The sequence below is a fragment of the Acipenser ruthenus genome, chromosome 5 (genome assembly GCF_902713425.1).
Source record: "Acipenser ruthenus chromosome 5, fAciRut3.2 maternal haplotype, whole genome shotgun sequence".
NCBI classification, from domain to species: Eukaryota; Metazoa; Chordata; class Actinopteri; order Acipenseriformes; family Acipenseridae; genus Acipenser; species Acipenser ruthenus.
Window position 1 is genome coordinate 10162549 of NC_081193.1, and position 13915 is coordinate 10176463.

Below are 13915 nucleotides of genomic sequence, written 5' to 3' on the forward strand. Positions count from 1 at the left end.
CTATGGGTACAAATCACAAAGTTACGATTTGGATAATGCGTGAAATCCCTGTCAAAAATACGTCACAGGACAAGCATGCGTCCAGCACCTAACATTGCTGATAGAAGGGAAGGAGTAGCTGCATGTTGGTGAAATGTGTAGCTGGAGTTTTCAAAGCGGGAATATGGCACAAAGTCGCTCAACAGATGGACAGTCTCAATCTAAGCAAATATCTTCTATATACACATCTTCTATATACACTCCCCCCTTTTTTGTCCCCGCCGATGCGGTGCATCATGGGAATACAGTTCCGGTGGCGACTTTTAGGCTATCTATAATGTAAAGTCTGCTTCATCTCCTATTCAAAGCCGCCTTGGAATTTTTTTTTAGCGAGATTCACCAGGATTTATGAGACTAGCCTGACAAGAGCTCTTTATCGCCGAAGTGCTGTCCGAAAGTGCCGGCTTCATGAATATTCATGAGTAGACGAGACTGGGGCGTGGTTTGGTCTTCATGAGCAGACGAGACTGGGGCGTGGTTTGATCTTCATGAGCAGACAGACGGGGGCGTGGTTTGATCTTCATGAGCAGACGAGACGGGGGCGTGGTTTGATCTTCATGAGCAGACAGACGGGGGCGTGGTTTGATCTTCATGAGCAGACAGACGGGGGCGTGGTTTGATCTTCATGAGCAGACGAGACGGGGGCGTGGTTTGATCTTCATGAGCAGACGAGACGGGGGCGTGGTTTGATCTTCATGAGCAGACGAGACGGGGGCGTGGTTTGATCTTCATGAGCAGACGAGACGGGGGCGTGGTTTGATCTTCATGAGCAGACGAGACGGGGGCGTGGTTTGATCTTTCACTTGGTTGTCAGGGATGGGGTAGGCAGCGATCGAGAGTGAACGAGATTGGCGGCAACTCAATTAACTTTTTTGATAGCGGGTTAATTAGATATGTTTTTAATTGATTATCATCATTAATATTTCAGTCACTACAATTATTAGGCTTAGGTCTACTATTAATTAGGCTTAGTGTGGAGTAGTGGTTAGGGCTCTGGACTCTTGACCGGAGGGTCGTGGGTTCAATCCCCAGTGGGGGACACTGCTGCTGTACCCTTGAGCAAGGTACTTTACCTAGATTGCTCCAGTAAAAACCCAACTGTATAAATGGGTAATTGTATGTAAAAAAAATAATAATGTGATATCTTGTGTAACAATTGTAAGTCGCCCTGGATAAGGGCGTCTGCTAAGAAATAAATAATAATATTTATCCATTGTTTATGCCTGAATTATTTAAAATAGTGTCTTATTAAAAAAAATCATTGTATGTAAATTGATAACAAAGGTTTCATTTTAAAAAGTGGCAAATTTACGTCTTAAAAAAAAAAATTGTGTGGAGTAGTGGTTAGGGCTCTGGACTCTTGACCGGAGGGGTTGTGGGTTCAATCCCAGTTGGGGACACTGCTGCTGTACCCTTGAGCAAGGTACTTTACCTAGATTGTTCCAGTAAAAACCCAGCTGTATAAATGGGTAATTGTATGTAAAAATAATGTGATATCTTGTAACAGTTGAAAGTCGCCCTGGATAACAAATACATAATAATAAAAACATGATTTCACTTAATTATAGAGCAATAGTGGTATTTAATGTACTGTACGGATTGTGTCTGTCTGCATAGGTGCAGACAGACACAAGGCAATATCTGTATCCATGGATGCTCCAAGGCCATGTACGTTATGGTCGGTTTTGATTCAATTCAACAAGTATTTCAACAAAACTACAGTCACTATTGTAAAGCATGGGTTTTAAACTGCTGATTCTCTTATACGGTATATAACTTTTACGAATAAAACAAAATAAATACAGTTCACCTATTATCATAATCACACTGCTGCTATAAGTTGTTCATTTTTACATTTCTGCTATTACATATAATGTAGAAATACAAATATTACACGGCATGTGGACCTCTCCTTGATCTTGCTTAAATCCCCTTTGTTAAAGTCACACACAATGTTACTTTTACTTATTATTCTCTTAAATTTTATATTTGATCTATGGATATCAATGTAGAATTAAAAAAAAAAATTCTTCCCATTAAAATCATCAAACATTACTGCAATCTACCCGATATATCAAGGACACAGAATCTCAATCACTGGCTATCCCAAGCCCTTGACAGCCAAACCACGCCCTTGTCTTGTCTCCTCATGCATATTCATGAAGCCGGCGATTTCGGACAGCACTTCGGCGATAAAGAGCTCTTGTTAGGCCAAGTGAATACATCGATCGTAGAAATAATAACACGTTTGTGTTGAGGGGTCTCTTGACAAATCCAGGTGAATCTTGCTAAAAAAAATTCCATCGTTTTCAAAAGAGAAAGGTTTGAAATGAAGCAGACTTTACATTATAGAGATAGGATAAAAGTCGCCACCAGAACTCTTTGGATTCCCGTGATGCACCGCATCGGCAGGGACGGAAAAAAGGGGGGAGTTGACTATCTTGTGTATATAGAAGAACTTTGCTGAGTCTGACTGGCCATCTGTTGGGCGACTTTGTACCATATTCCCGCTTACAAACTTCACCAACATGCAGCCACGCCTTCCCTTCTATATCAGCAATGCAAGGTGCTGGACGCATGCGCTGTTAAATACACATCGATTGCTCCCCCAATCAACAGCCTGTCCTGTGACCTCTGTGACGTGTTTTTGACATTGATTTCATGCTCTATCCAATTCGTAATTTTGTGAGTCATACTCGTAACTTTGAGTCGTAATCGTAACTGTGATTGTAGCTTTTCTTGAGTCGTACTCTTATTTTTGATTTGTACTTGTATTTCTGATTTGTACCTGTAATTACAAGTACAAATTCTTTTTACGCATACAAATATTTTTGACAGTGATCGCCCTCCATAGATACAGACGTTTGAAACAGTTAAGTGCCAATACCATTCCCCATTGAATGCAGCTGTAATGGAGGCGTGTCCCATCCACCGCTAACGAATTACATGGGGACATTCACCATAGTCATGGCTATGACCCAATGAAAAAAAACAAGGACAGCTGAGATATGACAAGAAAAGTCATCATGACTATAGTCATGAAATTAAGCGAGTTGGCAGCATAGGGTTAATAAATCTGTCCTTTTTTGTTTATTTATTTTTTTAAACTAAGTCATTTTTCCGCTCCCCCCCCACCCCACAGGTTGCGCCCTGGGCAGCTGCCCCCCACTAGTTCCGGCCCTGCATGGTGATATACAGTTTAATACATGTTGGTTGATTTACGACTACGACTACGAGGCTCCGGAGTTGGGAAGAGACGTTGAGAATCATGGCGGCGGGAATGTCATTCCATTGCAGTTTTAATTTTCATGTGTAACCTTTCTGGGGTCGGCACAGAACGAGTTATTGTTTCGGGGAAAAAGATCGCGCTGATGTGTACAGTTCACGTTGAAGACACGCTGATGCAATTTTCTTGGGAGAAAGTTGAGGACGGTATTGCAAAAACACTTGCTGTTTTTAGTCCGACGCACGGAATCTCTATTCCTGATGAATATCTGGATACATTTTCGTCGAGAAGCCAATCTGAGAATGATGCAACCCTTATAGTGGAAGACGTGAGCGACCTTATAGTGACGCGGAAGCATGGACCTCTGTTTCTGTATTGAGTATATATGATACTGGAACAAATGAGTGGTGGGATGAGCAGGTTTTAAAGTTCAAACAAATATTATAATAAACTAATATTTGAAAAAAACCCCAAAAAATAATAATTAATAATTCACTATGTAACACAATTTTTGTTCCTGGGTAGTAAGTGTTATTTCCTAATTCCTTATGCCTCAAAAGTATAGAAAATGGCTATTATTCCCCACAAACTTTGCTTTTGTGACCAGGACAGTGATATTTTGAAATTTACCTATTTCCAGTGAGAAAACGGGCGAATTTGTGTCTTTTCGTTCACATAAAGTCAGAAAAAAACAACATATGAATCCAAATTAACATGTATTTATACTAAAGTAATACAACAATGACTACAAAAGATTTAGAAGTGAGTAGTTTTTTGAGATTTACAATTATACTGTAAATCACTTTCACGAATCAGCCCCCAAATGTAGTCTCCCATCATGTTCTCGTTATACTGTCCTTCATTGACAGCTCATCCAGGAGCCTCAAAGCCGTGCTGCTCCATAATGGTAACAAGTACCCGTCTCTTCCCCTGGCTCACTCGGTGCACCTCAAAAAGGATTACAACAGCCTCAAGACCTTGCTGGACGCCTTGAAGTATGATGAGTACGGCTGGGACCCCCGGAAGGTGCTGATGCCACCACTGCACATCAAATTGGGCCTTATGAAACTGTTTGTCAGAGCTCTAGATAAGGAGTCGGCAGCCTTCAAGTACCTTCAAGACTTCTTCCCTAAGCTGTCTGAGGCAAAGGTCAAAGCCGGTGTCTTCGTCGGACCACAGATAAAGAAGATCCTGGAGTGCAATGAATTCCCCAAGAAGCTCACTAGTAAGGAGAAAGCGTCTTGGAACAGCTTTGTTGCAGTGGTTCGGGGCTTCCTGGGCAATCACAAGGCCGAAAACTATGTGGAGCTGGTTGAGACTCTGGTGAAGAACTACGGCACAATGGGCTGTAGGATGTCCCTCAAAGTCCATATCCTTGATGCTCATCTTGATAAATTCAAGGAGAACATGGGAGCGTACTCGGAGGAGCAAGGCGAGCGCTTCCACCAGGATATACTGGACTTTGAACGCCGCTACCAAGGACAGTATAACGAGAACATGATGGGAGACTACATTTGGGGGCTGATTCGTGAAAGTGATTTACAGTATAATCGTAAATCTCGAAAAACTACTCACTTCTAAATCTTTTGTAGTCATTTTTGTATTACTTTAGTATAAATACATGTTAATTTGGATTCATATGTTGTTTTTTTCTGACTTTATGTGAACGAAAAGACACAAATTCGCCCGTTTTCTCACTGGAAATAGGTAAATTTCAAAATATCACTGTCCTGGTCACAAAAGCAAAGTTTGTGGGGAATAATAGCCATTTTCTATACTATTGAGGCATAAGCAATTAGGAAATAACACTTATTACCCAGGAACCAAAAAAAAAAAATTGTTACATGGTGTAATAGGCTATACGAGAGGTTTACATTTTCTCTCTCTCTCTCTCTCTGGTTTGGTCTGAGGAAAAATTTCAAGCACGATTCCTGCTGTGGTTTAAATGGGTTTTTAAAGCTATTTTTTTTTATCATGACAAAGCGATTGACCCTGCCCTGAAAGTCGCGCTGACCAAAGGACGTACTTTTGCTGTTTCACTATGTATTCGCGTGACAACGTCGCACAGTCATGACTGCAGAGTCGATTTTCACGTGCATGTAAACCCAGCCAAAGTTAAAAAAAAAAATGCTGTACTTACTTTTGTGTGTTTGAGAATGGCTTTTGACTGTGCTTGCAGGCAATCCTCCAGTTTGTCAGCACAGAAAACCATGACGTGCTTGCAGGCAAAGGGGAGCAAAGCGCCCATTTAAACTTTGTCATGTTTTGAACATATCGCTGTTTTACGTGCACACTTATTTGTAGGTGTACATTTAGACATTTAGGCACACAACTTATTATTTCTGAATACAGGGCCCGCTATCTACAGACAAGTATATTTAGATTGAAGGTTTGATACTATTAATTGTACATGTTAAGATTAATTTCTGACTTTTTACATTTCTGTTCTTTGATATTTCTGTATTATATAAACTGCTGCTATTAATTGAACTTTCCTTATGTCTAGTGGGGGTGTTCATAGTAAGTCCTCCTCTCCGAACTTAAATAATATTTAGGACTGGAAACTACTCAGTTGTTCCTACACTGTATAGGAATATGGTTCGCACCATTTCATTACCTCATCTGACGTTCATACTTAGTTCTTAATGGGCAGCAGGATATATTCTAAAACCCTATGACCAGAAGAGGGCACCACACAGCTCAGAACAGAACATTCTATGCACAGAGTGTACTCTGTGGATCTGGACAGCATGTACTGTTTGTTGTGTGAAATACATCTCTGGACAAGAGAAAAAAAGTTAATTCCAAGGACAGGTGGAGAAGAAGGATATCAGCTGACCAATAATTGTAAATCACGTAAACTGTATTTTTTTAATATTACTAGTGACTGTTAATATATTGGAACCCTACACTTAACATAAGATCATTCAAGAAAACAGGTTAAATACAAGCATTTAGTGAACATTAGCCACTAATTAAGGACAAAGATCAAAATACACAATTGGTAGTTAAACAATATTTCGAAAGAGAAAAAAGCACTTAAGCAATTTCAATATTTCTTCAGCCTACAAGCAGATGGTATCATTGTATTTTGGCGAATGGGGCGGGCATCCCCAGTGTCAATAAAATGTTAGTACTAGATAAGTGCGGCCAATTTCCTCAGGGCGAGCGGCGAAGATGTCCAGGAATTTGGTCAGCAGTGTCCACAGCTGGTCCAACTGTTCTAGATTGATTAAAAATACATGATTTTTTGGCATTTTTCTTTCTTTCTGCATCAGGTTTTACTTATTGACATTGTTGATGTGATTGCAACCTCTGGCTGCTCTGTCTGGGTTAAATCCCACCAGAGCTGAACAACTGCGAAATGATCCTATTACACACAATTCTGGATTCATATTGAATATATAAACTAAATTAAAACACATGGCTCACTGAGGAATAAATACTGTGTTGGTGTTAATCACTTTATAAAAACAATGTTCTTTATTACCCTAGTACGTTTTTTTTTTTTTATTTTGTTTGCCGGTGCCATAAACTAACGCGGTTGTTTACGTTATTTTGACAAAAGGTATTTTGAGTGTGTCACGCTACCGGAAGTGGACGAAAACCGTGACTTTTTACAGATTTTGAGCAAAATGTCGAGAGGGACTTTTGATGGAAAACTGGGACTGTCCCAGCTAAAACCGGACGTCTGGGCACCCTAGAACAGCTGCATTAACAGTTTTGATACAGTAAAGCGTTTACACAATTGTTTTCTTCCATATTACGTTTACAAACTTGTATTAATATATTAATATATTTAGAAACACTTTTCATTTCATGAGTATGCAGTATGCTGTAATAAGTGAATTTATTAAGCAAATTACCTGAACTAATGACGTGTCCTTAATTGGCTTAATGTTTTTCTTTAAACATCGACAGTTGTCCACATGTCTGTCTTTTAGCATGCATTACCAGGTTTTACTACACTTCACTATGCTTTTACCATGGCATGTCTGCTCTATGATAAACTGTTGGAATGGTACAGCATAGAATCAGTCTGCTGGGTAAAAGATGAAAAAAGTGCAAACAATTAATAATAATAATAATAATAATAATAATAATAATAATAATTTAAAAACATATATAAAAAGGATACAAATGCAGGGCAATATGTAAAAAAAAACACACTGACAACAAAATGTAAATGTGTATATTAATTCTGTAATGTTATGGCGAATGTTTTAAACAAGTTTTGTTACTGTGTATTCAACAGTCCCTACTGACAGTGGGCTCTTCGGGTTTGATTAATGAGGGTGATACTATTTACAGCGCAGGGTGGGGGAAGTGTCTGTGCAGACGAAAGTTGAAGACACTGCTTGGCTTACTTCTCAGTACAGCAGAGCGTAGCGATGACACGACCGTGGTGCCTCTCAGATGCGTTTTAAATGATACATTATACATTCAGTACGAAACCAGAGGATATTTCCGTGCAACCAGAGTAGATCCAATTGATGCCGAGGTAAGATGCTGTTTTTACACATCAGTTTGTTAAATTGATTAAATCCCACAGTGTGGTATGAAGTAATGCAAAGTATCCCCAGGGGTCTTGTTTTATGCCAGAACGAAAAAACAAGAGTTTGTAGAACTAAAGCTAACGAGTATAAAACACCGTAGACCACAATCATGTTTTTATAGTGTTTTCGTCTCTTTAACGTAGAAAAAACATATCGACTTTTAATGTTTAGATGCTGGTGCACAATGCGGGTATTTTGCTATTCTTAAAGTAATTTCTTGGCACATAATTAAGAAAAACGTATGGTGCTGCACCGTGTTACGTTCAGTCTGATGCACATGCAGTCAGTATTACTAATCAAGATAACCTACGTTTTTATTTTTATGACAGCTGTTTTGTTATGCTTACACTGGCACTTTCAGTTATACACACGCAAATAAATAAATAAATAAATAAACAGCCCATTTTGTTAGGTTCAGTGACTATTTACGATTCATTTGTATTATAGAATAGCTATTGTTGCTTAGTTTAAGTGTAGAATGGTTCACTCTAGCAGTTTGTGGAGTGCAGCCGCACGTTTTTTTTTAGCAACCCCCTGGAATGTTGCAATTGCTGGAGGAAGTGAAGCATAAACCTTCGATTGTTTCTAATGACAACCCACATTACATTCAAAGATTAAACAAGTGGTAGTGTTCAGAAGAGATATGTGTTTATTGTTTTCTTATATATATATATATATTATACACATTTATACATTCTAGAAATTTCTCTAAAACAAATAATTATAGGAAAAATCTTTTGTAGCAAAAGTTTTGCTTTTGTGGATGATGGAAAATAGCTAGTTGAGGCACCTTTAGCAATAATAACCTTGTTTGACCATTCTTCAATGCAAAATTGTTCCAGTTCATTCAAATTCCGAGGACTTCTCTTGCACAGCCTTCTTCAACTAATACCAAAGATTCTCAATCGGATTTAGATCGGGACTTTGACTAGGCCATTCCAGAACCTTGATTTTATTCTTCTTTAACCATTCTGAAGTAGATTTTGATGTCTGCTTTGGATTGTTATCGTGTTGGAACGTCCAGTTGTGCTTTAAACCAAGTTTTGTAGCGGAGAATTTCAAATGATTGGCCAATATCTTTTGGTATGCTATGGAATCTATTTGACCATGTATTCAAACGAAATTTAGTAAAAACAGCCCCATAGAAGGATATTACCACCTCCATGCTTAACAGTAGGTATGGTGTTCTTTTCTTTTTACGCCTCACCAGACTTTCTCCAAACATAACAACTATCAGCGTGACCAAATAGCTTGATTTTTGTTTCATCACTCCACAAAACCTTTGACCAGAACTCATAGCCATCATTCAAATGCCATTTTTGCAAACTTTAAGCGATTTTCCTTGTGATGTTTTCCTTGGCCTGCGACCATTGAGACCTTCACCATGAAATGGAAACCCCAGTCCCACTTGCAGCCAATTCACTTTGAATATCTTTGGCAGTCAATCTTGGATTGTTATTAACCTTCCTCATAATTATTCTACTTGTTCTTGGTGAAAGAACCTTCTTTCTTCCAGACCGAGGGAGCAGTGTGACAGTACCATGAGTCTTGTACTTCTTGATAATAGAAACAATAGTATATATTGGGATACTCAAATGCTTGTAAATCTTAAGAATGTTCACCTACAATCCAGCATTTTCTAGACTTTTCTAGAATTAGGTTCTGCATTATCATATTGAAATTTCTAGCGCCTTGTAGACAATACTATCATAGCATCAAAGGGTATGAATACATTTGAAATAGCATTTTTGGAATTTTCCAAAATAATTGCTGAAATAAATAATTGTAGACATCTATTTCTTGTAACTTTTTTCCTCATCCACAAAGGCAAAACTTTTTTACAAAAGGTTTTTCCTAACATTATTTGTTTTCGAGAAATTTGTAGAAAATTTGGTGTAAACTTTTGACTACAACTTTATAGAGCATTAACAAAGCATTAACCGTCGTGCTATATTTGCACACTTTTTGGTAAAGGGAAAAACATACTGGTTGTTTTTTTACTAAACTAAGAATAACCATCAAGTAAGAAACAAGTAGGAGCTCCTATAATAAACTTTTGAGGTATGTGTTTGTTTGGGATCAATGTTGTTTTCTTTTTAGGAAAAAAAAACTGGTGTAAACTTAGCACTTTGGCAAATGCTTTGTGACTATGTCCCAGTCATAAACACTTTCACTCATTGTTGATGTCAGAAACATAGTATGTCTGAAGAAGAAGTGTAAATCAAAATGGCATTTTTTCCATTGGTTGTAACAGTATCACAATTATTCCAGTCAACAGTCAGTGCATTCAGTAAAGAAACAAGTTAAACGTAATTGAGATAGTAAACATTTCAGATATGCAAACCTTTGTTGGACAACATGCATAAATACACTGTGACGTTTGCCCACATAAGTGAAGCTGGTGTATTTAATACAAACAATGGCAGAGCGTAGTCACACGTTTAAGCGTCACTGAAATAGTTAAGTGATTTCTTCACTAACTTCAACCATTGCTCTGTTAAATTGCATTTCATATGTAGTTGAAGTTGTAGTATGCAATTTTAGATCCAGGCTACTATCTCAATTGACTTCAGTATCCAATTGTTGCTTAGTTAAACTTTTATCTAATTTTTACCACATCACAAAGTAGCCTCCTCCTACATTTTGGGTCACAGGTCCTGCAAATGCTGTCTGAACAGAGTGTCAATTTCAATGTAAATATTAAACAGAGTCATTCAGTGTCTGTCCACAACATAAAGTATAAAGGAACTCTTAAGAGCTGTGATGCAGCATGGAAGAGGGCTGCTTTATTGTGCTGTAATTGAAGAATTTACTTTTTATTACCTTTGTTTATACATTTGAATAACTAGCTTCCTAACCAGTGTTAGGAATGTTTAGTTTGTTGTTAATGTATAGTCAATATATAGCAGCCTGTTTCTGAACTATTAAGTGCTAAAATGACATGATCGACTCAGAGTTGAGAATCATAAACTTCAAATGGTGTGTGACGCATATGTTGATTGCTAAAAGCAATTGTAGGCTGCTGTTTGGCTTAGTTAAGTGTAATATTTTTAAAAGCATAAATACAAAGTTAAACTGAAGTAAATGTCAGGAATTGGATGTAGGTTGCCTGGATATTAAAATACTTTTTTGAGAGCTCATTTACATGGTTACTAAATGACTCATTTGCATGTTAAAAATATACTGTATGCATTATGGCCTGCTTTAGGGGAGTTAGTCACAGATGAAAAGTGGTTCCTCACCTTTTTAATAATTAGCCAGATTTCACTTTGGCGGTGTTTACATGCAAGTTTTAATCGCGCTACTATAGTGCATTCATGACGTGTCACGTGCAAATGACGCATGATTGTGCTCGTTCCAAAAGTGCACGGCAAAAGAAGTGTGTGACTTAAGTGTCATTACACTTTGGTAAAACACGGTAAATTGGCCTAATTAGTCCCATAGCAACAAACTCCACAGTCGTGCAAAATACTTAACGATAGACTTTCATGAAATAACACGATACCTCCTCCACTTCCCCTATGTAAAAGAACGCTCTTCTCTGAGATACGGTCTTTCTGTCCTTCTCTGTAGCGTAAGTAAGATTTTCCTTATCCCAGTCTTACTAATACAAATCAGTTAAATATCCATCCATCCATTATTATCAATCCGCTTCTCCTGATGAGGGTCGCGGCTAAATTATATATAAATTGCATATAGAGATGTTGATTGATACCATTATTTATTAATTTCAGTGTATTATGAACGATGCATGAGAACTAATAGATCGTTATGACCAGCATTATTATAATAATAATAATACTATGAATAATGTAGCTTTCTTCCCGCAGGATGTTTCAAGCTTCCACCCCTTCTGACAGCAGCAACACCAGGTCCGCTGGACGGATGAGGAAACTCGTTCCCTCCTCCAAATTATTGCGGACCTGGGGGTTAGGAATGAACTGGATTGACCTCGCCAAATAAATGCCACCATTTTCACCAGTATTACTGGTGCTCTGGTTGAACTTGGTATAAAAAGAACGCTCCTGCAGGTACGAGATAAATTCAAGAAACTGAAATATCTGTACCTACAGGAGAGAAAACACCTACAGTCCTGCGGTCAAAGCTCGAGGTCCCAATTTTGGAAATGCACTGGTTAATGGGTGACCGGCCAGTGGCAGTGGCATCGGACCATTTGCTGGAATCCTCATCATTCCAGACGTCCTGTGAAATACCAGCCCCATCAATACAATATGGTAACTGCGCCAGCCGTCATTTACTTCTCTAAACTAAAATATGCTACCGCGGTAAAGTTAGCTTGACGTTTGATATTCGTTTGATATTCGACTCAAGCTAACCCAACATGAATGAAAATGGCTGTATCTCACCAACGACAGAAGCTAGAGTGCTCAAACCAACTTTAATTTAAAGGAGACCAATTGTGAATTGTTTCACAGTCTCTGTTTTACATGTGAATCCTAAGAATAATTTATGGAAAATAATAACATACCGCACATACGCACACTTAGCCTCAGCCGTGCGTAAAAGGGCTTTATCTCCTCAACCACAGTAGCTAGAGCGTCCAAACCAACTTTAATGTGAAGAAGACCAATTGTGAATTGTTTCACAAACTCTCCTTTACATGTGAATCAAACAAATAAATTGTGAAAAACAATAACATACCGCGTATACGCACATAGCCTACCTGATACGCGTAAAATGGCTTTATCTCCTCAACCACAGTAGCTACAGCGCTCAAACCAACTTTAATTTAAAGGATGCCAAATGTGAATTGTTTCACAGCTTCTGTTTTACATGTGAAGCCTAAGAATAATTTGTGAAAAAACAAATAGTTGGGGATATCAAGCCATTTTATGCATGTCAGGCAAGTGTGTGCACATATGCGATATGTTTTGTTTTTCACATATTATTCTTAGGATTCACATGTAAAACAAAAGCTGTGAAGCAATTCACAACTGTTCTTCTTTAAATTAAAGTTGGTTTGAACGCTGTAGCTGCTGTAGCTGCTGATCCAGGAGCATCGTCTGATCAACAGCACCAAGAGGTGGTTGCGTTGCACGCCGAATTTCTGCGCACAATACGATTCCTTTCCTGCAAACCCATTGCATGGGACTGAAGGAGTTCTTCCCATACAAGACTTAATCTAGCCAGTGTTTGTCTGCGTCTTCTCCATCCATCCATTTTTGTCGCAACTATGTTGTAAGTAGGCCTGTGATTTTATATACCCTTATAACTAATTAGCAAATACACACAAATTATGTATTTATTATATTAACAGCGTTTGCATAAGTTTCCACATTTTCTGCATAATTAATTTTAATATTTCAACAAAGTACCTTTGTTTGAAACCAACACATCATGAGTTGTTTTTAATATATTTGTTCCACATTAACGCATATGTGTGATTATTGAATGCATAATCCTTTTGTTTAGCACATTAACAGTTATGCAGTTGGCTAAGACTAATATATATGGGTGTGTGAAAGGACATCAGTAGCCTAAGAAGCATAAGAAAAGCAGTAATGGGAATTGGTGAGTGCTGTCGGTTTTTGTACACATGATACTTCTACCATTTCTAGAACAACTAATTCTAAACAATAATAGTAATAACTATTATTATTTTCTTCTTCTTGGCAGCATGAACCGTTTTAACTGCAAGCCCTTTGCATTCTAGACAGATGGGGGGTAACCTTCTCTTCATCTCTGCCTAGCTCGTAAAGCCTCATATAAACCCCTGTGCATTATTTGAACGATATCCTTTATCGCGTAGCATCTCTTTTCAGCGCGTTTGGTGATTTATAAATAAACCCTCCTATTATTTTTTTATTAATGAGGTTGTTTGCATTTGGACGACTAAATTCTCTCTCTAAAATAAACTCTCATGTAAATGTGGAAGCAGAACTGTCATGACCATAAAAGCGCGAGAGATCTGTTGTCACGCTTTTCAGTTTTTGCTTGTAAACTGCCCCATTTGTTATTCCCTCTGGTAGGCAAAACAAAGATTTTATCTATCAAGCTTATATTTTTCAAGGACACTTATACTGCTGTCATATCCTTATTCAGCTCAGGGTAGACAAAATATCTGAGTTTTAAA

At 38.1% G+C, this 13915-nt stretch overlaps 1 protein-coding gene across 3 annotated transcripts in view; it reads left to right on the forward strand.

Moving 5' to 3' along the window:
• Positions 1 to 7615: 7615 nt before the first annotated feature.
• Positions 7616 to 13915, forward strand: part of greb1 (growth regulating estrogen receptor binding 1) — a 51295-nt gene continuing 44995 nt past the window's right edge. For all 3 annotated transcript variants that reach the window (XR_009328651.1, XM_059023631.1, XM_034005407.3), the window contains exon 1: positions 7616 to 7766. The gene's annotated coding sequence lies outside the window, so the exon portion shown is untranslated. The remainder of the gene's footprint in view (positions 7767 to 13915) is intronic.